Genomic DNA, 23,057 nt, shown 5'->3' with positions numbered 1-23,057 from the left:
AAGAGTCTCTCTGTGGACAATCTTTAGAGGCCCTCCTGTTACTTCCTTCAGCATTATCTCCTTTTCCTTTTAGCCCCTAATTTAGAGCATCCTTAATCTTCCTCTTTAGTTTTCCTCCTGGTTGGAGGAAAGAAGGTTACTTTTTTAGTCAACATCTTTTGGTTATTATGGCAAAAAAAGAGTCTGACCAGGTTCTACTGAATTTCTACACTGTTTTCATTCTTTCCCAGTAAGTTGAAGGGGTTGGACTAGATAATTGTTTTTTAAAATCCTTTTAAACTTAGGGATCTCTTCATAGTGCCTCTCAGCCTAATAACTCCTAGCCTCAAGGAAATTGAGGTGTCTGCCTCCAGCCTATTTCAACTTTCTCCTCTTTTGCACCTGCTTCACACAACCCAGCCCCTTTCTGAGACCACAAGGAGAGTCTGTTTGCCCTTCGGGGACAGCTTGGGGCAGTCAAGGTGGCATCCCTTCTGTCCGAGAAGGGCAACTGAATCTTTGTGGGTCAGAGAGGGCCCTCCAGGTTTCTTTTCATTTGTCTTTCCCTCAGTTTACCCCAGGGCAGCATTATGTATATTATTCGGGGGGGGGGGGCAGGGTTTCTAGGAGATTTCAAAAGGGGGAAGGGGAGAGGAGCAAGATGCAGTAACTCCCAAGGAAAGGGACTGTGGGTCTTCTCTTCCATCCCCTACATTGCCTCTTGAAGGTTAGGCATAGTAGGAGGATCCTAGAGTCAGTGATTTCCAGTTGGAAGGGACCTTAGGGGTCATCTCATTCCATTCCTTCATTTTACAAATGAAGAAATAGTCACAATGGAAGACATTCAAAAAATATTTGTTGATTGAATGATTCCTTGATTACACTTTCCAGAGCTGCTTTCCCCCTCTCACTTAAGGGGATGGATAAAAGCCTCATTAAACTTTGACTTTCAATTATTTTTCTCCAGGGAAAAAAAAACGCAAGTAAATTAAATTCCACTAACTCATTCTGTGACCTTGGGCAAGTCCTTTCCCATCTTGGAGTCTCAAATTCCTCATCTTCAAAAAGAGGAGAGTTGGACTAGCTCATCTTCATACTCTAGAATCCAGGATAGATTTCAGGGGATCTGTGATCTGTATTGGGGGGGGGGTCTATTTATATTGTCACTAACCTCTGACTGAAAGTTAGTTATGGATGGAGGGGACAAACTAATATTCTGAGCAGGCATCCATAGGCTTCCTGAGACTGTCAAATGGGTTCGGGGCACAAAGAAGTTTAAGAACTCATGGCAAAGATGATTTGTAAGGTCCCTTGTCACTGGAACTTGGTGAAATTATAATTCTATAAATTTACATTTATGGGATGATAGTATGCTAGTTGGAACTTTCTAGAAGAGATCTAAAATTTTTAATTAAAATGTTATAGAATGGAAATACATCACAGAAATGTTAAAATGCGAAAAAAGAATTTAATAATGTGAAAATGTAACATACCATTCAGATAAGTTTCCTTCATTCATATTTTTTTTATTTAAAATGTACTCATCAGCTATTTTAGGAATTTTACTGTTTTGTTTTCCCCTATTTTTACTTTTTTCCCCCTACAATGCATTTTTAATGGATATTTTAAAAAATAAATCACTTGATGGGGCAAAGACAGAAGAGGCAATTAAGGTAGTGAATGATCATGGGGGGGGGGGCGGGGAAGGCAGGGTTTAGGCCCAAATTAGCTAGATGGGATATATCTACATACTAATTGCTGCATACATATGCTTACATATGCAGCTATGTATGTTTAACTTCTGTTTAATTCTGCTTGCTGAGATACTCTTTCAGATGAGTCTGAGTTTTTCCAATGTAAATACAATGAGCTTTTGATTATTCATGTGTAGAGTCATTTCAGTCAATTTTTCCAAGTCGGTCAGCTTTAGGCTTTGTGATATACAACCCATTCCCTGGCGACCCTCTCTTCCCCCTCTTCCCCCTCTTCCCCTCCTTCCCCAGCCACCAGCTGCAGGGGTGGGGAGGGGGATGCTTTGGTAATGTGCCTTCATTTGAATAATTTACCCTAACTAATACCCTACATTCCATTTTCAAGTCAAAAGGAAATGTTTGTTTGTTTCAACTTAGCACCACTGGTAGCCCTTGCTTAACTAACCAGATCATGACTAAGAAATATTTTGTTAATCCAAAATTGACCAAAATAAGAATAGTTAGCTTCTCTTATAATGTCTTAAGATTCGTAAAGCATCTTTTTAGCCCTTCTCTCATTAGAGCCTCCAGACAACTTGGGATTGAAGTCCTACAGCCATGGCCACTGCATGCTTCCAAGGAGGAAATTCAGGCTGAAGTGTTGACTTACCCAAAGTCACATGAGGGATCTCAGTTCACTCTCTTTCCTCTACACCAGGGCTGCTTCTCAATCGGCTGAACTAGAAGGTCTCTAAGGTCCCCTCCAGCTTGGAATGCTACCATGGCTTTGCCCTTTGGGACCAATAACGGCAGACTTTTACAGCCTGCCTAAGCAAGTTCTCTGTCAGGTAATTCTCTGATCCTTTGGTTGGTTCCACCATTCAAAGGCATAGGACATTTCCCAGGTGTCTGCAGTGTGCTCAACACCTATCTCAGGGCTGGGAGGAGACAGAGGCCTTAAATGAAACTGAGTCCTTGCATTCAAGGAGCTCAAATGGTGTTAGGAGGTTAATAGTAACTCAGATTCCTGTGATGTAAAGTAATACTTAAAAAGGCCTACGAGAAGTACAAAATGTGTGTGTGTCTGTGTCTGTTTGTGTCTGTGTGTGTGTGTGTGTGTGTGTGTGTGTGTGTGTGACTGGGGTGGGGGCTAGGGAGAGGGGGAGATGTTGGTCATTATTGACTGGGGATGGCTGGGGTATATCAGGAAGAGCCAAAGGCAGAATTTTAGTTTGAAAAGTTGGGTAGGATCTCAAGAGGTGGGGGAAAGGAGAGAAGGGACAAGAAGGGTAGAGAACACTGTGAGCAAAGGCACACAGGCCTTTGGTAGTTTTTGTCTTCATTTTGAAGACAACAGCCTAGCAGACCAGATGTCAGTTCGGACACATCAGAGCTTTCCCAAGAGAAGGTCACCAGGGCCCTATTCTAAAGCTCTAGGCAACATCCCAGGAACACAATGTTTGAGGATCAATCAGACACCCATTGGCAAAAGACATGGGGCCCCATGTAGGCATGCAGGCATCTGGAAAGGCGAACACTATGTACTTGCACGCCACTTAAATGATTTACATACGAATCAGCTCACAAGACTGGGCAACTGCTGGGGCAGGTCATTTACTTCTACAGACAGCCTATATTATAGTAATAGGTACTAGAGGGGAGAATCTAAGAAAAGTCCACTTCTGCCCTCACTGGCCTATCTATCTACAGGCTGTCTGGAGAGATAAGACTAATGTACACAAAAAGATTAGACAGTGATATAAGACAGTCTAGAATGAAGTGGAAAAAATGTGTGGTGTGGATTGTAACTTCAGTAGGAAATCTGAGAGAGAGAGGAGAAAGAGAGAGAGAGAGAGTAATGTGGACTTGGAAGGTGTTAATATGTTTGAATCCTAAAAGGAAAGGATGAATGGGATTTAGTTCAGAACACAAACTACCCTGAAGAAAGGAGACAAGAGTATGATGGGCACTAAGGTAGAAAAAAAACATAGTATATTTGGGGAATACTGGATTGGTGGCTTGGGCTGAGGGGGGAGATTTGTGTAAGGGAGTATGGGGAGATATTTAAATAGGTAGATTGGGGTCAGACAATGGATAATCTTAAATGTTGGGTGAAGTTGCTCTGACTTTGTCCTATATGACTGGGGGAGGGTGGAGTAGGGGGTCTTCTTAAAGACTTCTCAGCAGAGGAATACCATAATGAAAGTGGGATCTTGAGACTAATAGACTGCCTTTTTTTGGGGGGGGGAGCAAGATTGGGGGGAAAACTGTAAAATTCAAAATAAATAAAATCTTTCTAAAAGAAAAAAGAAAGTGGAATCTGAGGACGATTCATCTGGGAGCAGTTCACAGGAAAGGTTTACATAGGGAGCGACTAGTTTACATAGGGAGACCAGCTGGAAGTCTGATTTGGCAATCCAGAAAGCATGATGCAACAGAAAAATCAGAATTTGGAATCATGGGCCTTGAGTTCAAATCCTGACTGTCACTTGTGACCTTGGACAAGTCCCATAACTTCTCTGGACCTCAGTTTCCTCCTCCGTAAAACTCAAATGGGCTTTCCTAAAACTATGATCCTATACTCTCTTGTCCACCACCCTCATTTGTCAGGGAACTCTGAGGATCAGAGAGAGCAAGAGACTGGTCCAACAAGACTGAGGAAATGGTGGTACTATGAACTGACACGGTCAAGAGACCTGTTTTGAGCACAGTTTGGAACAGGTTTTGAGATTGTGGCATGATAGCCAGGTAGAAATGCCCCACTAGACAGAAGTCAGACTGGGATTTAGGAAGAGGTCAGCACCAGAGATTCCAATCTGGGCAGCCAACATCTGCAGAGGGGAGATAAGATCCCTAGACTATGAGAGGTGAAAGGATCCTTGGAGCTAAAATGGCTGTGGATCTCCTGTGGAACCTAGAAAAGACCAGAGGCAAATCCTGGGGGAACCCCCCTCCCCAATTAAAGAATGACAAAAAGACAGATGTGCCAATGACAGGAAAAGATCCAGCTGTGGAGTAGGCTCAAGTAGACTACTGGAGTGGCAGAAGAGAGGGGGGCAGGATGTTGCCTTCTTTTTTCCTTCATATTCTTCCTAACATCTAGGAAAATTGTGGGTACACAGCAAGGATGCCAACAGGTCTGCTGATTCTAGGGGACTGAAAAAGTCTTGGGAGTCGTTAACCAGAGCTCTGTTTCCAAGTGGGTCCAATCAAAAACTGCCCTAATGAAAGGAAACATTTTGTCCTGAAGAAATTGATTTATTTTTCTTGTGAGATGCAACTCCCAAAGAGTTTAACTCTTTTTTGTTGTTTTTTTTATTAAAGATTTTATTTATTTTTCCCCAATCTTACTTCCCACCCCCCACACATAAAGTAATCTGTCAATCTTTACATTGTTCCCATGGTATACATTGATCCAAATTGAATGTGATGAGAGAGAAATCACGTCCTTAAGGAAGAAACAAAAAGTATAAGAGATAACAAGATCAGACAAGAAGATAGCAGTTTTTTTCAAAGAGTTTAACTCTTGTAGCAGTCATGTTAATGTAATTTTTAAAAGTGAAACAGTTTAGATGTAAAGATTATCAGATTACCTTTGGGGGGCGGGGAGTATAAAATTCAAAACCTTACCAAAAAATTGATAGTAGAAACCACTATTGTAAATAATTGGAAAACAAATAAAATAGCTATATAATAAAAAATAGTTTTACAAAAAAAAAAAGGTTAAACAGTTCATAAATAACCATTACTCAGTTTCAGTCATCTTTGCTGGGGTAATAGAAATGCATCATTACCTTCTAAAGATATGAGCATTTTTTCAATGAAGATACCAAGAATGATTGAGATGATAGTTTAAGGGAGTTTGTCATTCTTCTTTGCCAACTATTTCAAAATGAGAGATATTATAAAGAGTTTTCATTTATAAAAGAAGACAGAAAACTTTCCATCTTTTAAAAAAAATACCAGTAATCTGAAAATAGTCAACCAGATGTTCAAAAACAGTGTGTAAAGTAAATGTTCAGGTTAAGAGACAGAGAACCCTTCATGCCAAATTGTAAACAGGTACCCTTTTTTTTGGGGGGGGGGAATACTTGTAACTAATCTCTCCACTCCCCCACCAAAAATAAAAGCCTGGCAAACTTAATGTTAATAATACAGTACAAATATATATGTGTTGTGAGTACATGTGTAAAATACACGTGCAGAAGAGTCAGAAAGATCTTTAAAGATTACCTAGTCCAACTTTTTTCATTTTACAAATTTGCATAGTTTATGTGTGTGTCACTGGAAATATGTTATTCTTTATATATGTGTAATCAAAGGACAAGTGTTTGTTATAAAAGAAAAGGCTAAATTTTACAGCTAACTTTCTTTAATTCTAATTAGCGTTAATCCCTTTGAGTGATCTGTACAATTTCCTGCTTAAGCCATAATTATAGTCTTGCCAGCACCCCAAAACAGAGACTTTCAGTCTTGTGATTTTTCTGTAACTTTTTTTCCCCCAGAGAAAAACAACTCAGGTCAGATTTCAGCTTATAAACTGGTTTTAACTGTGGAGTCAGAAGACCTTCAATCTGATCGGTCTGGCCAAATCCACAGGCATTAGACTCAATATATTTATATAAATATGACAGGAGAATAAGCAGCATATGGAAAATGCTTGGAGTGTCACTTAGTTCAACACTTCATTCTCTCTGTAATCATTTACATTTTCATTCTCAGGAGAAAGCAGTGTGTACAAGGGCCAATTGACACTGACTGATAAAAAAAAAGGCTTTCCAAATGATCTATCAGAAAGAATTTTTATAAAATCCAGTGCTGTGCTTCTTTTGATGATAGCATACTGTTCAAGGTCCTTTGAGCCAAGATACAATTTGAGAGGAAGAGGAAAAGAAAAAGCCCAACCATGATGGTAGGATTCTTGATAATCAGAATGAGAACATTCTCTCTTCCTGAACTCCTTTGAATAATTGATTTCCCATCAGGCTAACTGGTAGGGAGGGGGAGGAGCAGAGATGGGGGCATGTGCCACCTCTATGGAGGCAAGGGGCTTTGCCTATGGATGCTAGAACAATTATTAATGAAACACCCTCATTGGCTTCCACACTTGCTTCCAGAATCCCTGGGCTGCTTAGAGCCCCTTCCTGGAGCTGCCCTCCTTAAACTCTGGACAAAGTTTGTGAGAAACCCCTCATAGGAAAAGTAATTTAAGAAAATTCAAAGCACTTATTAATTAACTCAGAATTAGCAGGAGCTGACAGTTCGAACTTGACATAGGCAAGTTGTGTGACATTGTGAGGGCCCATAAACTTGCTCCCTGATTTGGAGGGCTAGACTTAACCTTTGTTACTTGCCTTTGTCAGCAGAATGGAGATACCCCCTAGTCAGCATTCCATAGAATCAGAGAACCATTCAATGTTAAAGCTGGGAGGGACCTTCAGAAACCATCAAGTCCCACTCCCACATTGTACAGATGGGGAAAATGAGGCTCCAGGAGGGAAAAGGAATGACCATCCAAGGTCACCTGGTGAGTTCATGGTAGAACTGAGACAAAACCCAGGTCTCCTGCTGCCCATCTGTCCAATGTCCTTTCCACCACACTGCACTCACTGTTTCCTTCCATAGTACCATACATTGAGCATGCTTTAAATTGACTTCAAGAGTCACTTTTAAAAATTGGCCAAGTGCTTCTTTCTTTATTCTCTTCCAAGACTCCTTTCAGGGTCTGCTAATATCTTGAATACAAGATGACAAAAAATAGAACCTTCTATTGCCCACCCATGATTTAGAAGTGCTTTCTAAAATGAGTTAGGGTCCCATACTGCTCCTAGTGGGGAAGACACAACCTGACTTTTGTGTTGGAGAAGACCCCACTTGAGACAAGGGAAAAGGCAGGGGTGAACTGGTAGGAAGGTGAAGAAGTTCAGCTGCCCAGACAAAAGTTTTAGTCTTGAATCAGTTATCTGACCATCAGAAGGAAACTGATCTCTTCTCAGATCTTGCTCTTCTTTCTTTTGTTTTGAATTATAAACATGTAATTTTGAATTTTACAATTTCCCCCCTAACCTTGCTTCCCTCCCCCACCCCCCACAGAAGGCAACTTGTCAGTCTTTCCATTGTTTCCATGGCATACATTGATCCAAAATGAATAGAACTTCCTCTTCTGGATGCACATTGGCAAAACTGAAAACAAGGTCTGTTTATCATCAAATCATAGATTTAAAGCTAGAAGGAACCCTAGAGGCCATCTTGCCCTAGCCACTCATTTTACAGTGGAAGAAACTGAGACCTAGAGAGATTTAGGATTATAGGAGCTGGAAGGGATCCCAGAGCTCAGCTAGTTTTCCCAACATCACCCTGGTAGTAAGTAAATAGTATGGCCCTGAAATGCACTTTGGTCTTCTGGACTCCAAACTTAGCACCTTTTCCACAGTTCTTATACTTACATTTGACTCCACTGGGAGAGATGAATCCCACTCCTCTGATTAGTCAGCTTGCCCCAAGATTTAAATTTGCAATGGAAGTCTTTGGATTCTGATAGAGGTTGAGGGTTGGGGGCTGGAGAAAGGTGACTGAATATCTACATTTCCTTAGTTAAGCACAAAGTTGTAACTTCTTGAAGATACTGAATAAGAAGTTATTCATTAATATTAATTAAGAAGTTATTTCTTACTATTTATTTAAGGCAATGGGGTTAAGTGACTTGCCCAAGGTCACACAGCTAGGCAATTATTACATATCTGAGACTGGATTTGAACTCAGGTCCTCTTGACTCCGGGGCCGGTGCTCTATCCACTGCACCACCTAAATAGTAACTTCTTTAGGTGACTTAGTGAATAGGGGACTGCCTTGAGAAAGCAGGATGATCTGGTTCAAGTACTACCTCACACACAAACTGCCTACACTACCAGGGTCAAGTTCCTTAGTCATTTAACCTTTCAGGAACATGTGCAACTTTTTAAGTTATACATTTAGAAAGGTTTTTTTTTTCCCCTCACAATAGTCTTTCTAGTGAAGCCAACAGGCAAAATTTAAGGGAATTGTTTGCTCTTATCTGAACAGGGTGCTGTGGTTAAGCAAATATTCTAGTTCACAGGGTTGCCAGAAATGCTTGATTAATCTCTCTAAATAGAGTTGCTTTCATTAAACTGCTCCTTGCTCCAAATCTTAGACTTGCTCCTCTTTGCCCTTGAGATAAACAAATCCAAATATCTCAGTCTTCCACTCAAGAAGACCCTCTAGCATTTGAGAATCCAACTGCTAAGTTGATGACCAAGGTTACTCCCAACCATAAACCTTCTGTTTTATCTGGTTCTTTCTTCTTCACAATTCCTAAGAGCACTGGGTTACAATTCTCCCTTTTTTTGTACATAGAATGACACTAATTGTGTTCTTTCCCAAGGGCACAGGAGACAGACAATTCATTTCCCACCTGCAGCTTAGTATCCCCTCTAATATGACTAGGAGAGACGAAATGGAGAAATAGGACCAGACGTTCTTAACCTTTCTGGTATCATGGAATCATTTGACCGTCTGGTAAAGACTGGTTCCATTCTCAGAACTATGAATTTAAATAATCTAAGAGAATGCTAAATTTCGAGAACTGGTGTTCCTACTGAATACTTGCACCCCCCCCCCTTCCATGAACATACAAAAGGATAGCAGCCAGATGGGACAATCACTAACACCGGACTCCTTGCTTACCAACCCAGTCAGATTTCCTGCATGCTTTCCACCTGCTGAGCCACTTTACACAAAGGAAAAGTCTAAGGACAGAAATGAACATCTCTCTGGGAATTACTCTCCGCAATTCTTTTCTTGGGTCCTAGACTCTCTTTTTTCAAGCCATGCAGCAGCTTTGCATGAGGTTTTCTCTCCTTTTCATTGTTTTCTCGCAAAAAAAAAAAAGTTTTCTTTCTCCAGCAATCAACACAACAGCTGTTGGAATATCAGATCCATCATAGTACTTAAGATTAAGAATTATCCCAGAACAGTAAATTAACTTAGAAAGCAAGAGTTAACTGAGAAATGAATAACTCAGTTCTCCCCCACATCCATGACCCTTTTCAGGGTTCAATCTTTTGACATTGGAAATGGAAGGGGGGCTGGAAGTATTATTAGAAGTAAAGGGGAAAAAGCAACTAGTAAAAAAGATTTGTGATGGAAAATGCCATTCACATGCAGAGAAAAAAATTATGAAGTCCGAATGCAGACCAAAGCATTCTATATTCATTTTTTAAAATTTGTTTTTTTATTTTTTCTTTCTCATGGATTTTTTCTCTTCTGTTCTGATTCTTCTTTTACAACATAAATAATATGAAAATATGTTAAACATGATTGCACATGTATAACCTATATCAGATTGCTCTATGTCATGGGGAGAGGGGAGGGAAGGGAGGGAGGTAAAAAAGTGTGGAACTCAAAATCTTATAAAAAATGAATGTTAAAAGCTGGGTTTACATGTAATTGGAAAAAATAAAATAAAACAATTAGTAAATAATTCTTGAAAACTATTCCCCCTACTTTACCTCCACCATTCTTTATTATTATGATTAATTCTTGCTTTTCTTTAGAACACTCACATGAGCAATGAACTTAGTTCTTTCCAATTTGGGGTAGCCACCAATAAGTGCATGAGAAGATGGCAACCTTCTTTCAGGCAGGGTCTTATAACCCTGAGAATTTGACCTTTTACAAATATCTCAGATTTCTACAGCATTTCATAAAGTGTTGCCCTCACAATCTCCCAGGGTGCCTTTGAGTCTAAGTCCAGTGTTTGAACCTTAAGTGGTGAAATTTTTTAGAAACACACAACTTCAATATCAGCTCTCCATTCGCTGTTTGACATGCACCCTTCTTCCTTTTCTTCTCTTTCTACCACGCCAAAACCTCTCACTTTTTCTATTTTCCCTAGCACTTCTAAGTAAGTCCTTCTCCTAACCCCTTGTGCAAACCAAAGCCACGATATGAAAAGAATAGGGGAGAAGGGGATCTCTCTGTGTGGGATCCTGCAACAGTCTACTTGGTTTCAGAGTCCCACATTTAAATCTAACCCTCTTCCTGAAGGAAAGGAAATTAAAGAAAAGATGTTTTCAGCATCTATAGAAATTCTAAGCATTTTGTCTCAGAGTAATTACTAAGATGTAAATACACAGGAAGGACAGAAACAAAAGGATTCCTTATTTCTAAATGCCAGCACATCTGCCCCAAAGATATTTATTTGTGCTTCATAGCTTGACTTTTTTTCCTTTCCCTGTTTTCAATAAAATACTACCATAGTTTGAAAAATACTTGACTTCACCTTTGTCTGAAATACGAATAAAATGGATGTAGCTTCAAAATTCATTAAATGGCTTTCCTTACTCCTCCCACCCTGCAATAATCCCTTCTCTTTCCTTCCCAACCCCAACTCTTTCCTTCCCTTCTGTCTTTCCTTTCTCTCCCATCTAAAATTTCCTCTTTTTTTGTGTCTTCATTCTCTTTCCCTTCCTTTCTCCCTATCAATTTGCTCTACTCCTCTCCCCTGAGATGACACTTTCCCTTGTTTCTCTGTCTTTCCTCTTCTTTTCCCCATCTCCTCCCAGATGAAAATTTCCCTTTCCTTCTTTCTCCCCCACCCATGAAATCTCCCTTCCCCTACCTTCTCTCCCTCCACAGATCTCCCCTTCCCTTTCTTTTCCATCTGCCCCCAACTCCACACCCCTCAGCAAACTCATCCTTGCCAGGAGCATTTTCCCTTTACAAAGCAAGATCCTGAAACTGACGTAATATAACCTTGGCAGACACTTTGGCTTTTCCAGAACCTCTTTAGTGGTTCTCACTGTTGTTCTTTAATTTTAATATAAATGGTGCAACTAACTGACCATATGTGCAAAAGCCTCCCAAGGTATAATTACATTTCAAATGTTGACATTGATATTTGACATGCCAATCCTTTTTTTTTTAATTAGAGCTCACAAAGGCCTTCAGATGAACCTGGCAGGAGGACAAAAAAAGAGATGGAAAAATGGAACAGTTTTTATCCACATTCCTAGAACAATCTATTTGTTTGGATCACCATATTTGGACCCTAAAATCTCTATCCTGAGGTGAAGCATAAAAAAAGGGAAAAGAGTAGCCAGACCAGATCAGGTATACTTTAAGGAAAGTCAGGGCTAGAGGTGACACAATCTTGAAGTTGATGAGTCAAGGTACAAAATAACTCAAAGAGGTATAAGATACCATAAGAATTTTTTAAGTGCCAGATGATATCAATATGCCAAAAAGACAATTGAAAGAGCATCTTCAACTACCAATGCATAGCCCTAGTTTTTTTGTCTTTATGAAATCTCTGTAGGGATAATCTACGTGCATATCAAGGGAACAACCAGGCTTTCACAAATGAAAGTTATAGATCATACATTTATAGTCATGTAACTGATAGAAAGATCCCACTAAGTTTAATGTTTGCTGATTTTTTTTTTTAAAAAGCATTGAACTCAGTCAAGTAAAACATAGCCTTAAAGTCTCTTCTCCAAACAAGGAGACTCTTATACACATATTAAGGCCCTGCAGAAGTCCTTGGAAAAATGCAACTATTGTGATAACTCTGTCCAATGACCCTCTGTGTATTACATGCCACTATCATAAAGGATGTCCAATGGAAGATTCAAATGCAAGAAGAATGGCGAGGTCCTCTAAATGCTCTTGTTTTCAGATAGATCTCCTCAAAGATATTCATGATTATTTGGAAGAGATAGATCTAAAAATTCATAAAGTAAGAACGAAATGGATTTAAAATATTTATTTGTAGATGATGACATATATCCAGTTAGAAAGTCAATTGGTTGAATTAGTATATACAGTTAAAGACTGAATAAGAGGAAGGGAGCAGACTGGATTGCTCTGTGAAATTGTACAATGATTTTAATTATCTCAGGCTTTCCCCATCCCCCAGTGCAAAAACCTATGTTTTAATATAAATGTTCTCCCCCTAAAACCATATAGTGGTGAATCTTGGAATATGTCCCAAGGAATCAAACCTACAGGTGACCCAAAGGGCAATGGCAAAACACATGATGAATACAAATGACTACATGTTTCCAATGATGATCTATGATCAAGAACTGGTATCATGGAAATCCTTGAAGAAATGTACGGTTGGAAAAGGATGTAGACCAGCCACCCAGCAAGTGAGAAAAATGGCAGCTGGATAGATTAAGTGTTCCATTGGTATCCCCAAAACATAAAGTGACCTAGAGAAAGGCCTTTGGTCTTGAGGGATGTTGGCTAAATTTCTCTGTGGAAGAATATGAAAAAGAATGAAACAAGATGAGGTGGCATGGATGTAATTTAGTCTTCATCAAGGGAGGGAAAACCCAGAGTAAGTGAGATCACAGATCCATTGAATAGGCCAAGAAAGACACTAAAAATCCATGTTCACTATTCTTAACCACAAAATGTCCAAGTCATTTGAGTTAGCTGGCATACCTTAACTCTGTCCTTTGTTAATCTACCAAAAAGGTTGTGTGTTTTTTCTCTTTACTACATTTCATTAAAAGTTACTTTCTCACGGGGTGGCTAGGTGGCTTAGTGGATAAAGCACTGGCCTTGGAGTCAGGAGTACCTGGGTTCAAATCCAGTCTCAGACACTTAATAATTACCTAGCTGTGTGGCCTTGGGCGAGCCACTTAACCCCATTTGCCTTGCAAAAAAAAAAAAAAAAAACCTAAAAGTTACTTTCTCCCTTTATACTTTATGCAAAAGGTAGGTAGGTATATGAAAGAATCTGTACAGAATAAAACTTATATTCTGCTGCCCTCAAACAATAGTTTTCATTTATCTAACACTAGGTTAAGAAAGCTCTTTCCCCACAATAACACTGTGATGTAGGTAATACAGATATTATATTTTCAATTTTATAGCTGAGAAAACTGACATGAAGTGACTTCCCCAAAGTCTCAATACCGGCAAGAGGCAGAAGCACCAAGCTCTGAACCTGAATCGTCTCACTCCAAGTCCAGAACTCAGTTCATGCCCCTATACCAGGCTGCTTAGCCATCAAATCAAGTCACCAGCCCAAGATGAGGATTAGTTAATAATTTTTTTTTTAAGTGAGGAAGGATTTATGATATCCCAACTCCCTGGAATAAAAAGAAATGGTTGGTGACTCATGAGTCTTTAAAGATTTGGGGACATACATATACTTTAGTATGGACATCTTATTATTAGCAGAGCGAAAAGGACCAATTGTTTTTGTCATCTGAGAAAATCCTTGGTTTAACAGGCAAAAACCCAGAAATAATTAAGAAAATAATAGTGTGCACTCAATAAGGAAAACATGACTTATTTAAAGAAGAAATCCCACCAGAATTTGTGGTAGTGACTTTGTTTCTTTCAGAAGGAAAAAGAAACCTCTAAATCAAAAGCAGCAGTCATCAATGACTTACTGGGCTCTTCTTTTGCAAAGGAAAAAACTAATAATTCATCTTGCTTTTTCCTAGTGAGGTTATTTTTTTTTTGTGGGGTGGGGGAGAAGAGAACTGCTAAGATTTTAAAGGATTTTCATGAAAGCTTAAAGTTTTTCAAATAATCACTATCAGCTTAACTTATTTCATGAAATAAAATCAAACCTATCCTAGGGAACTTACTTTAGTCATAGAAAGGCAGCACACAAAGCATTATTGTATAGTTGCAACTTATTAACTATTGCTTCAACCTTTTTTAAAAAAAGCCTTAGAAAGAACTAGCTCTATGTTCATAACCCGATTCTTGTTTTCTTTGTTACATTATGTAACTCTACCCTGCTCTTATCTTTGCAAAGACTTGTGAATATTTACAACCTAAATCTTGCCTTTTTTTATTCAAATTGTGCTTAGAAAATAATCAGAAAAAAAAGATTCCTTTGCAAGAAAGTTGAAATTCAAGGCAGTGTAAATTCTGAAACTGTAGTGTCTATTTCAAAGACAAGGTTCAGAGCAACCTAATCTCCCTGTGGTTCTTGTGAGCCTTTCCAAGGATCCATCCTCACTTGTTTCACACAAAACTCTTTTTTCCTGCCCCCCCATCCCTGCAGCCCCAAAATAACAAGTAACTTAAATTATCAGCTAGTTTCATCCTTGAACATTTCAACTGTCCCAATTTAGTTCTTTTTCATGTCCTGTCTGCCCCTTCCCTATAGCCAGTACCTCAGATCTTTGTGACCTCTCTCTTGGCTGACCTCTCCCAATTTCCTAACTCTGTTCCTAATGCTTGCTATTAATCAAACTCCTTTGCACTTTGCATTTTTCATTGAAGAAGACCGGAGGAGGCACCTAGATCTGGTTTTCCCCCCTGGAAATAGGGTAAAAGCAAGGGTTTCAGGAATGGTCTTCAGCAATTCTGGGAAACAGCATTAACAAAGGATTGTCTAGTTCCAGATGCCCTTTTTAGCCGCTTATTTAGAGTTCATACAGAAGCCAGTCACCCTCAGAACTAATACCTATGTAGAAAAACTCATCCTTTTTCTTAGTCCAAATATCCTCTCCCTCCTAAAGAGTGGAAACAAGGTAAATTTTGCCTCCTGGTGTGTTTTGTCAAGATTAGCAGGGGGCCCACCCGACTGCAGGAGCAGAGTTCAACTCAAAAGTTCCCCCCCTTCCCTCTAGCATAATAAATCTAGGAAAATCCTCAAGCCATTCTATTGGGAAAATATTTGAAGACTGTCCACTTGAGTAAGTACTTCAGCTTGCTTTACTTCACCTTCTCCTGTTATTATCCTGAAAGAATTCATCGCTATCCAACTGACTCTCCAATTTGTGGATGTAGCCAAAGGGGTTTAATAAAGACGTTCATTTGTCTTGAGGTGAAAATTCCCTACTCCCGGTCCATCTTAATAGGGTTCCATCTTCCCTACTGTTCATGGAGGGTGGGAGAAATGAATACGCCTGCATAAATACAGGTGGATTAACAAATAAAATTGATTCATAAAGCACTGATATCACATTACACAAAGTCTTTTGGCCCTCAGGACACCAACCAGCAAGCTTTACCGAAAGATCTAGCGACAGGATCCCGTAGGCTTATTCTTGGAGGACCAGCAAAACTGTGGCCCCGGGGCCACTGGATCTGATTGTTAAAAAATAAAGGTGATCGCCACCTCAACCCCTAAAGGTTATTGGCATTAGGAGGGCCGGATTCCCCCGAGAACTTAGGGATGTGAAATCATTTTTTTGATAGTTCTTTTTTCTTTTTTTTAAGTTTCTCCCCTCGGTTCCCCTTTCTTTTTCCTAAACAAAAAAAATATTGCTGGGAAAGGGCTCTGATGGGGGGGGGGGGCAGCTGCCTTGGCTACCCTGAACAGTCTGAGGTAACATTTCACCCCTGTCGCAATGTGGCTTTGAATTTCACCTCACAGTTTTACCAGTCCGCGGGCACCTTCAAGTTACCCACAGAAATGCATTTTTCTGAAGCCTAAGAAACAAATACTTGGGACATCGGAGTTGCTTCTTGCATTCCACATTTTTTAGAAACCAAAACCCAAGCCCGGTACTTTTATTTGCCACCTGCTTTATTTCCTCTCTTTCTTTTCCACCGAACGTCCCCAGGACCTCGCGACACCGACGGCTCTCTTTTGCAAATCCTGGGCACTGAGACAATTTCGGGCAAGACCAAAAACCTTGGTTCCCCCCAAATAACTTGTCCTTTTCTTAGATAAATTCTCGAAAAGTGGGAAGGAGGAAAGGAGGTCTCGCGGGCTCATTTTGAGGGACCCTTCCCCATCATCGGGCAAAAGAGACGTGGGTGGAAGCAATGCCCGGGTCGATGTGGTCCCCTCCCCAGCCAGGACTGTGTAGACGCGGGCTGGAGGCGAAAGCCCCTTGCGCCACTGCGAACTAGAAGCCCGTTTGCAACGTCGCCGACCCCCGACTCTTCCAAAGAGCCCGGGGTCAGAGAGTGACCTTGGAGCGCGCCTTCGGTAGTTGCTCCGGGGGCTCACCCGGGGACTGGGGAAATCGAGGCGAACCCACCCGGCCCCGGTTTTGTCCTGAGCCCCATAAACCCCGCTGCTACAAGAAAAGGAGACAATCAATCGGGGGGGGGGGGGGGGGGCTACCTCACTGCTTCGGAGAGTGGGGAAACAAAGTAAATATTCCTTCCGAGTCCCGGACGCGAGGGTCCCGCGGCAAGGCTGGGTTTCCCGGAGTACCTGCCGTCCCCCCCGCCCCAGCCCGACCCCGCACCCTTTGCCTCCGTCGGGTCCAGACCCCGGGACCCTCGCGCGCAACTCTCAGCGCCTGGGCGGGAGGGCGGAGGGGAGCCCCGCAAGGGAATCTCGCACCCTTATTGAGCCACCACTCCAGATTCCTGGGAGAGTGGGATCCCCATGTCCCCCCGGCCGTCCCCCAGACGCGAGGGCCGGAGCGGTGCCACGAAAGGCGCTGGTTTCTTCGGGGGCAATGGGCGACAACATGGCGCCCTGACCCGAGCTGGGGGCGAGCGCACTGGGGGGTCCCCCCCTGCAGGACCGCGCGCGCCCCTCCCCGGGGGCCGGCCGGCCGGGGCTCGTCCTTTATTTGGGGGGACCTTTTCTCCGCCACTGCCCTCTCGGAGGTGGGGGGCGAGGGCGCTTTGTCCCGGCTGACCGGCTGAGCTCGCGGCAGGGCTCGCTTAGCGACCCGACGCCCCTTCCCCTGCGCCCAGCCACCCAGCCCCGGGCCCTGCCACTTGGGGAGGATGCGCGGGCGCATTCGCCGGGAGCGCACTCTTCTCTGCCCGCGGGGCAACGCAAACTAAGTCCCAGAAGGAAAAAAAAGGTGGGGGGGGGGTGCTACAGGGACATTTAGGAAGTTTTTTAGGTTTCGATGCCATTAGCGACTAAAGAATTATTCGCTACGATTTTTTTTTTGCCCCCCACACTCCCCGACTTGTAGTTGCTTTGATTGCACCAGCCCGGGAAAAATATCCGGGAAAAAAATTCTCCTCTGCCTCAACTAAGGCACCAACTGTGCCCTTGGGCAGCTAAGGATCCCCTTTTCAAGTGCTTATAAACTATAGAAGCGATGAAGAAAACCCCGAGGATGGGACTGGAGGGTGGCGTGGAAAGAGAACATGAGATCTGGGGAGGGCGCGAAAAAAAGAAAAGAAACCCCAAACCCGGTGGGCTCACGGTTTTGCCCTGGTGGAGGACTGGTAGTTCGTGCAGACTTGATGGGGAAAAAGCATATGAATCTCTAGATTTAAAAAAAGGGGGGGGAGGAACAAATTTGTAAAAAATGAATTGGGGAGGGGGGCTGCCATTCGCCTCCCGTGTAGATCTTTGCAGTCCCTCACCCGAATTAAACATTTCAATAGTAAGTTTTGTGGGGAGGAAGGCTAAAGAGACAAGAAAAACTTTGGGGAGCCAAAGTTTTATACAAATTTGATAGTTGAGGGGTTCATGTCATAAAGGGTAAAGGAAAGAAATATGCTATGGACTGGGGGGGGCGGTTCGTATGAAAATTAAACATCCTAGAAAAATTTGCAACAAAGGTGCCTGGGCGCGGGGGGGGGGGGGGCACACAAACAAGCTGCCTGGGGGCCCCAAAGGTGGGGGTGGAGGGTGACACTTGAGTATCGATCCCTTGTCTATTGTATCAGCCAATGAGGCAAATGCCAAGAATGACAAGAAGCCCCTGGAAACTTGAGTGAGGGTGGGGGGAGGAAGTCTCCTGAGCCAAGAGGAGGTGCCTTTCTTTGGAAGCCATTCAAACCCTTAAAAGGTTGCCAGGATTCTGGGAGTGAAGGGGTTACCTCAAAGATATAAAAGCCGAGCAGGCGAGAGGCTGAGTTGCAGAGGAGTGGAAGGGAACCCACTGGAACACCTCTGCCACCTCCGAGCCTGCTCAGCCAGCCTCTCTCTGCCCACCGACTCCCTCTGCCCACCGAGACGCTCACTCCGGACTTCGACCCCAGCGAGGTAAGGCAATGTTCTCTCTAGTCTAGGGAAACTTCCAAGTTCCAATGGAGCGTTTCAGGGATATTTTTGAACTAACCAAGGCTTTTTCTTTTCTGTCTTTCAGAGCAATTTCCCATCGGAGGGGCAAGAAACAAGGTAAAATGACTTCTTTGCTTTACAAAAAGAGTGTATTTTCCTTTTGAAATGTACTGATTGTTTGCTCAATAACAAAATTTCCTTTCACCAAGCAGGGAGATCATGGAGAAAACTGGGTAAGAATAAATTTTGCACTACTTTCTTAGGAAATTTCAATGCAATGGTTTTAAAATGCTGACTTCACCTCTTTTCCAGTAAAAATCCAGCTGCCAGAACATGTGCAGTACATTAGAAAAATGTATGTATCTTGTCTCTGATGTTGGCTACTTTTAGAGGGGGGAAAAAGTAACAGGGTAAAATGTGACTTGTTTTGGTGCTACTGACTGTTCAGGGATTTTCTGTGTTGCTCCCTTAGAAGGGAAACTGCCAAAAACCCTGCTAAAATCTGCTTGATAATGTGCTGTGTGTCAGATAGGTTCTGCAACAAGTCACCAGGTGTGCTTTTTGCAAAGTAAGACCAGAGGAGAAACTTGCCAGAGTTAGCAGTTGAACTTGGGAAAGAAAGGCATTAATTGAACAGGGCAGTTTTTCACTAGTGAGCATCTAAATTGTAGTTTCACTCTAAGGTGTCTAAATCTGGAAAAGCCTGTTGATTTGCAAAGACTCCACTTAGATTTCCTTTTAACCTAGGCCGGCCACTTGTCTGTAAAACTTCTTTTGAGTCTTAGATTGCTTGTCGACATACTGCAGAGATCTCATTTGACAAGTGTTTCTTCCATTTACCAAGATTCAGCTTTTCTTTTTATATAGCTCATCAGGACCAGGAAGAAGTTTTCTAGAAAATGGTGAGTATTGGTAATGTTCTCAAAACACAAAGGTCAGACAGGATCTCCAGTTCTTAAGTCTTTTAGAGAATCCGAGTTGAAAATTAACTGGTAGCCAGTAGTTACATATAAATTGAGTTAAAAGAGAGGGGGAAAAGGACTTTCTGCCTGACTCCCCCCCCCCCCCATATTCCCCCACCCTGAGTCTTCTAGGGAGTGGAATTTCTCCACCTCTAATTGGGCGGGGTGGCTTTCAGAGCTGCCCCACCCCTCCATCCCTCCTCTCACCAGCCTCCAAATCTAAGGATGAGGGGTGGCTTTTGGCCCAGTGCCATCTCCTACTGCTCCTCCCCCTTAGTCAACCCCCAGATGATCCATCCCACCCTTCTCCTTACCCCACCCCCCCCAGTAATCTGTGCCAAACCTCTTCCTTTACACCCCACCTGCCTGACCCAATACAGAAAGGCCCTTCAGCCTCTCGGCCACTTCCTTCATAGAGTTTCTTCCATTATCTCTTACAGATTTTCGATCTGCCACTTGGGAGAAAGTAATGCATGGAGACCCTCTCTGGGTTTGCCTTTAGTCATGTCATCAATATTTCTCCAACCGCCTTAGCCTTGGAGCCCTCCAACTTCACTAGAATCCTTTAGGAGAAATAGCAGCACGCCATGGTTTGTAGAGATAAGGTGATGCAAACCATCGTGGGCTGTTACATTTTCCTAAAGGGCATGATCAATCAAGGCAGGAGGGGGAAGCCCCCTCCCCCCCAGCCAGGCCCCTGCTTCGTGGTCAAGTTCACCACTCTGCAGCTGGGTTGGTGGCTCTTTGAACTTGGCTTCGGACGAGACTCGAGGCTTGAGAGGACTCCCCGTGCCAGCTCGGCTGTGCCCTAGCAGCACGTCAAAACTGGAGTTCTCTACTTCAAGCCTCCAGTATTGCCTTGCTGCTTGAGTGAGGTAGGAGCCTGGTTCAATTGCCCCACCCAGAAGACTCGAACCCTGCACCTTCGGAAGAAGTCCAAGCAAGCTGAAGAGGCCAAGACACCTTGGGCTCTCAAGGAGTCCTGAGAGCCCAATTAGAAAATGTGAATATATTTGTTCCCCCCCCCCAATAAATGTTCTTCCCCTTTTTGAGATTCAATGTGTGTGTGTGTGTTTCTTTTCCTTAGGACTCTTTTACCACCCCAGGGAATATGAAAATAATAATTTAAAAATAGCCCCTCTTCAATATTTCCAAAAACTTGTTTGGGAGGGACCAACTCCTCCCCCTCCCCCCAAAAGGGGACAAACTAAGGAGTTGATTCAAAATACCAGTCAGCTGTCCTTTCAAAGTAAGGACAGGCATTCAAAGGGGCCAGCTTTGGACAAGGGGGGGATTCTGATTGAATCCCTCCCCACTTTGAGCTTCCTATGGAACAAGTTAAAAGATCCCCTGGGGTTCCCTTGTGACTGAGGAGATAGGGGTTGGGGGAATACTAATAATGGGAAGGTATAGGAGAGGGTCAGTTGGCTGCCTGGCCTATGCCTTTCACTCTCAGGAGCCCAGTCAGGATCTAGGTGGGGAACTGGTGGGAAAGGGGCTAGAGACTATAGGACCCCTCAAAAGGACAAAGGGAAGGATGGGGATGAGGCTAGGTTTAATATTAATGAAAAGTGGACATGGGGTCCCAGCTCCTAAACTCTAGTATCCTCTCATCCTTCAAAGATCCTAGGGCCCCTGTAGGTTAAAGAGATTTCTTAGAGGTGATATTTCCCAAAGCAAATGAAGGTGCTTTCCAAGTTAAGCCCTCACCCATTGAAGGGCCTTCTTTCCCCAGAGGAACCCTAGGAACCTGCTGAGAGAGTGCCTGTGAAAACTGGTGATTGCTGTCCAGGGTCCCGGTGCCACGGCCCAAAAGGAGTCAGTGCCAAGGTCCAAAGGGAGCTAACAAACTGGGTGCAAACCCTCCTCAAGGGAGGCATTGATGAAATGATTCAAGAAATCCTTGTGGGATGTTTTAGGTTATGGACAAGGGCACATCTAAGCCTGTGGGTTCTGAGGGTAAGTGGGAGCAGAGATCCTCATGACAATCTCTGCCAGTGCTAAGTAGTTTCCAACATCCTGGGGTGTATAAGGGTGACTTACACTTACTCTTCCTCCACCCCTGTGAACACTCCAGTTGGGGGGGGCAGGTAAGGAGTAGGGGGAGGAGCCTGATGATCAGCTAGTACCGACTCCATTGACAATTGCTTCATTTCCCTCCCAAAGGTTGGTAGAGAAAGGTTGAGTCTTGGAGCTATGGCACAATTGGTGTGTCCTACACAATATGTAGCTCCTGGGTTGAGAGCACCCATGGTCCCCAGAAAGCAATGCCTAGCCTAGAGCACTCCCTCTTGATTCCTCTGAGGCCCTAGGTATGCAGGCAGATAGCCTCCCAGAAGGGCTAGGACTTTGTCAGAAACCTGAAAAGGGGAAGAGAGAAACTGAGACTAAGATCTAGTTTTTCCTGACTTCTATATTTTATAAATGGTATGTCTAAACTCCTGCATAGAGGATGGACACATGCATCTATAGAGTATATACATACACGCATACATACAAACACATACTATCCTTAGCAGGATAGAAGCTTCCACCTTGGCAGGGAGTGAGGGGTAGTGAAGTGGTAGATCCAGGAACAAATACCTTTTGGGTGGGTGGATCCCTCCCTGACTGAGCTTCCCATGGATTAAAAGTTAAGAGATCCTCTAGGATTCCCTTGTGACTGAGGAGATGGGGGTCGGGGGGTACTAATGGGAAGGTGTAGGGTAGGGTCAGTTGGCTGCCTGGCCCAAACATCCACTATGTATACTCACATTTTGACAACTCAGACCTGATCAACAAAGACAGAGAGCTATGAAATTGCTCTCCCCCTCACATGGCTTTCCTTTTGATGCCAGAAAAAGATTGCCTTCTGTCTGCCATGATTGAAAATATTTTCTTTCCTGAAGTCAGGAAAATGGACCCCTTTTGTCCCTAAATAGTTTGCATCATTTGCCTGGGGCAAAGGGAACTTCAAATTGCCCATAGGAGGCCAAAGGCACCAGGACTTAGTGATACTGGTGGTTTCCTGCCCCTTTCAAGAGAAGACTCCTTCCATCCTAGAAGGTGGAAGAGCTGTTTGGATACAGATGGTTGTTAAACAGAAATATATTGTTCTGCCAAGTCCTTAGACTCCAACCATTAAGACTATTGATTCCAAAGCCCTCATCTTATTTCACAGCTGAGGAAGCTGTATCCCCCAATATGTCTGTAGTGGGATTTGCCCTCAGGTCTTCCTAATACCAAATCCAGTACCCACTATACTATTCCACACTGCCTCTTTCAATTTTTTGCTTTCTCTACCTCTACTCCACCCCACTCCTAGGTCTCTCAAGGTTTCCAACAATTGGGCCCATTCTCCTACTTTGGGCATAGTTATCAACCTGCCTAGTCTGCCCTTGTCCATGTCCAGTCCAGTCCTTTGTTCTCTTGGGTCACTCAGTGGGGAGTCAGCACTTTCTCCACAGAACTGGATCTCTCTCCCCATTCAGACCGTGACATGACTCTAACAGA

At 42.9% G+C, this 23,057-nt stretch overlaps 1 long non-coding RNA gene across 1 annotated transcript; it reads left to right on the top strand.

Moving 5' to 3' along the window:
* The first annotated feature begins 18,280 nt into the window (after positions 1–18,280).
* Positions 18,281–20,624, top strand: LOC141499884 (uncharacterized). The gene is made up of 3 exons (XR_012471782.1): positions 18,281–18,585; positions 18,689–19,505; positions 20,006–20,624. It is a non-coding gene; the product is annotated as an uncharacterized LOC141499884 (long non-coding RNA).
* Positions 20,625–23,057: the final 2,433 nt, after the last annotated feature.

Source organism: Macrotis lagotis, chromosome X, assembly GCF_037893015.1.
Source record: "Macrotis lagotis isolate mMagLag1 chromosome X, bilby.v1.9.chrom.fasta, whole genome shotgun sequence".
Taxonomy (NCBI): Eukaryota; Metazoa; Chordata; class Mammalia; order Peramelemorphia; family Peramelidae; genus Macrotis; species Macrotis lagotis.
Note: the sequence above shows the minus strand (reverse complement) of the source record. Positions and strands in the feature narration are given on the sequence as shown.